Below are 4338 nucleotides of genomic sequence, written 5' to 3' on the forward strand. Positions count from 1 at the left end.
GAAAGGACCATAGCTCTCCATTTCTTGTACAGCAACAGTTATGCATTTTTACACATTTTGTACATGAATTTGGACCCTCAAACTCCAGAGAGATGGGTGAGGGCAGCGGAAATGTGTTGTCAAGCCAATTGGACCTAATTCATTGTGTCCAGTGAGTGAACACGTGTGCAAAATAGAGAGCTATGTATGCACGATATTTTTTTTTGTGGGACAGGTGCCCCTTTTTTTTTTTTTTTTTTTTTTTTTTTAAGGAGAAAGTGGAATGTTGGGGAAGGGATGTAGGTACCTGTGGGGAGGTAAGTTGGGTAGGAGAGGTTGCATTTGCAGACAGACAAGACAACATACAGAGGTGGTGTGTGACACGAGGGGGTAAACATCTTGGATGGGGACGGTGTTGTGGAATCAGAGGTGCATGTGCCTTCAGGCAGCTGAGCTCCCCACTCATTGGCAATCAACACTGCCCCTTCACTCCCCAAAGGTGGCTGTGCTGGAGGCTGGGTGCCAGGGACCTCAGGCACCACCAGGTTGTCCGGTCTGCCCTCAATCTGGCACAGGTGCTGGTCATAGCTCCTATGAACAATCCTGTGCACCATGTATGGTAGTTTATCATGGGTGACAACCCCCGCTGCTCCCACTCCTGGGGGGGGAATGGGCCATGTTCTCCTGAGGCAGGTCCAACCGAAGGTGGTGCAGGGCCAGTGGAAGGGGCACTACCAGCTTGGGTCCCAGATTAGCTGGTACCCAGTGCCACAGACGGTTGAGGTAGGGTAGGCAGATCAGCAGGAACCGGCCTACCCTGATATGCTGTGGGTATGGAGGTAAAGCAATAAACATAGATGAGGTATGAACAAAACCATTGTTAGTAATAACAGCATGCCAGAACATTGGAAATAACCCCAGTACAGTTAAATGCATATTATGTGAAACACAGCAATAAATAACAGAACAGTCAGTATATTAACAGCATGCCAGTAACAGATACAGCATAAGGCCAACAAAATAGGTAATTCAACAAGATATGTTAATATGCAACCATAGTTGTACATAACATTAATAAACACATGCCCAAAATAAAGTTTATGGAACATCATATGTTAATAGTAAACCATAACCAATATATAACAATAGTAAATATAATCCCTGCCCTGACCCAAGTATAACTAACATTGAACTGAGCTCACATTTCAACTCGTTCTTTACAGAATCCATAGCTAACCTAACCAAAACTTTCCCGAACAACAATCCACACAACTCTCATTCTTCACCACCCAACAACCCTAATAACTGTCCCCTTAATTTCCAGCTCAAACCAGTTTCAACCAATATTATAAAAAGGCTCATATCCAAACTAAAGCCATGCTCCAATGCCCCTGACAACATACCCTCCTCCTTCCTCAAATGAGCTGCTGATGGTATTACTCTCCCAGTCAGTATCTTAATAAATAGATCCTTAAAGGAATCATATGTATCCAAACTTTGGCGCTCAGCCTACATTCTTCCTCTTCACAAAGGAGACAAAAATACCAATATTTCCAATTTCCGCCCCATTGCCCTACTCTCTCCAATCTCCAAAATTCTAGAAAAATGTGTCCACCACCAACTTATGCCTTTCTTAACCCAGAATCAACTCCCAACACCCACCCAACACAGCTTCTGCCCCGGCTATAGCACCATAACTGCCCTACTCTCCTTCCTAGAAACAGTCAATCGAGCCCGAGATTCTGGACTCCTAGTATCCACAGTACTCCTACATCTCTCTAAAGCATTTAACACCATTTCCCACAAACACCTTCTCTTTCATCTCGTCAACCTTAATCTCTCCCCTAATACTTTATCCTGGTTCTCCAGTTACCTATCAGACAGATCTCAAGCTGTCAGATGGAAGAACTCTACCTCTTCCTTCTTACCAACATCACCGGCATTCCCCAGGGGTCCATCCTCGGACCCATGCTTTTCAACATCTTTATTAATAACCTTCACACTGTCATCCCTGACACAACAGTTACCCAATACGCTGATGACTCAACTTTAGTCTGTGCCGCCTCTAACCTTCCTGAACTACTGACTAAAACCCAAACAGCATTTTCTACCACTGAGAACTGGATGCACCAAAACCATCTCTCTCTCAACTCAAATAAATCAAAAGTACTACTTTTTCCTCCCTCCAAGGCTTTCTTTTATGACAAAAATGCTTTCAAAGTCCTTAGCCAAACCAACACTGCTATAGAAGTGGTCCCTTTTGCAAAACTTCTTGGCATTACCATAGACGAACACCTTAAATTTGATATCCACATTCAACAAAACATAAAGAAAACCCACCAAAAATTAGGTATGCTCTATAGGAATAACCTCATTCTCTTCAACTCCTCTAGGCATACCTTGGCAACTACCTACCTTCTATCTTCTTTACTATACGGAGCCCCTCTTCTAACTAATCTGACTTCTTCCAATGCCTCCAAACTTGAAAATTGCTATAATAAGATCTCTAAATTTGCAACTAAATCCAAAACCTCCACACATCACTGCCTTACCCTACAATCTCTGAACTGGCTAGAACTCTCTAACCACCTAGACTATCTACAACTAACCACCGCTCACAAATTAATATTTTGTTCAGATAAATGCCCAGCCTTAGCAAACATCCTTCCCCCATACATCCCAAATAGATCTCTGAGATCTGAACACCAAAATGTAATTTCTATCCACAAACCCAAACAACCTGCTGACCAGCTTCTACTCTCTTTCTCTCTAGGCAAGAAATGGGACTCTCTCCCTCCTTTACTTATGATTATACCAAACTCAGAAACCTTCAAGACCCAACTTTTCTCATACCTGTCATCCAAACAGAAATGTTCCTGCTTACACCCTATCTAAATTTAAGGGAATTCCTCAGTGAGTTCTTCATACTCCTTGCTCCTCTCTCCCCTCTAACTTACATTTCTATTCTCCTGCAACAGACTTAAGCTGTCGGTCACTGATTAAGCAATCTCTCACCTGACTCCAAGTATGTAAATATTGTAAATATCACAGTACTTCTATTGACTGCACAGCAAGTATTTACCATACTTAATTAGAACAACTGCATGCAAACTGCCCCCCAACTAGTGTAATAACACAAGAACCTTAGATCTTTTATTTTAAATACAGTTGATCATGCTGCTCTGAATGGAAATACCTGTAAACTGTGTTCTCTAATATCTGTTAACTGTGTTTTATGATGTACATTTTATGCATTTGCATTTCCTTACTGTATGATTTTTATACATGTATTATACCTTTAAAATTATGTAACCCTTATTGTATTGCTTATGGAGCTTTTCTCCCCGGGCCTCCACTGAAAATGCGGCACTTTCAGGCCCAGTGGACTTCCCCGGTAATCAAACTGAAAATAAAATAAATAAAAGAAGATAAGGGGTGGGAAGAGAGAGAAATACAGTCCATTAATACCATCATGGGCCGTAATGCTATTCACTCTATAGGTCTGTCCTTTCTTTATGTGTAAATGTGCCCTGTAGCTGCTGTAGCACATACATACCTATCAAGCTATCCAAGCAGTAACACCTGCAGGTACACAATTACAAAGAACACTTGCATATCAAGTGGACCTATGTAACTGGAATGTGCAATGGAAGAGCCTCACCCTGGGGAAACCACCTTCTTGATTGTAGTATTCCCCCTGCCAGGTAAGTATTGGAGTACTGTGGGCCAATATACTGTTAATTTGATATTGACATATAATCATGTCATTGATACATCTGTGACAGAGGGATTATGCAATGGTAATTACATTCCATGACAGCGTGACACTTGAGAGACATGCATGTGTACAGTACAAAGTACACAACTATCATGCCTTGCTTGGCAGGCATGGGAATTGTACCTAATAGCAGTGACTGCAGGGTACATGTGCATCACATGTAGTAACTGAGTGCATCAACCTTTACAAGACACACCACAAATACAGCCATACCTTGATTACACATTTTATTTATTTTATTATATTTTATTATTGAACACGTTTCCTTTATTGTATGTTTAAATAGCACATTCAAGATACAATGATTATAGCAGTCTGTGACATCTGAACAAACAGTTATTTATACATACTATGAGCTATTTCACCCATTTACCTGTGTCCCTGTGGAGAGAATATCTTTAATTATACATTTTATTTCTTTTATTTTATCATTTGTTGTTATTGCACCTGTTTCCTTTATTGTTTACATAAATAGCACAGTTGTGATAATGATTTTAACAGTCTATGACATCTGAACAAACAATTATTTACACAATATTTGTCATCCTAACATATCAGATTCAGTAATAGTTATTAGTTCA

At 40.6% G+C, this 4338-nt stretch overlaps 1 pseudogene; it reads right to left on the minus strand.

Annotated features, from left to right (window-relative positions):
- Positions 1-3550: 3550 nt before the first annotated feature.
- LOC122791900 lies at positions 3551-3691 on the minus strand (annotated as a pseudogene).
- Between the last annotated feature and the right edge of the window lie 647 nt (positions 3692-4338).

This window comes from Protopterus annectens, chromosome 17.part0 (genome assembly GCF_019279795.1).
Source record: "Protopterus annectens isolate FY-2018-M chromosome 17.part0, PAN1.0, whole genome shotgun sequence".
In the NCBI taxonomy this organism is placed as follows: Eukaryota; Metazoa; Chordata; order Ceratodontiformes; family Protopteridae; genus Protopterus; species Protopterus annectens.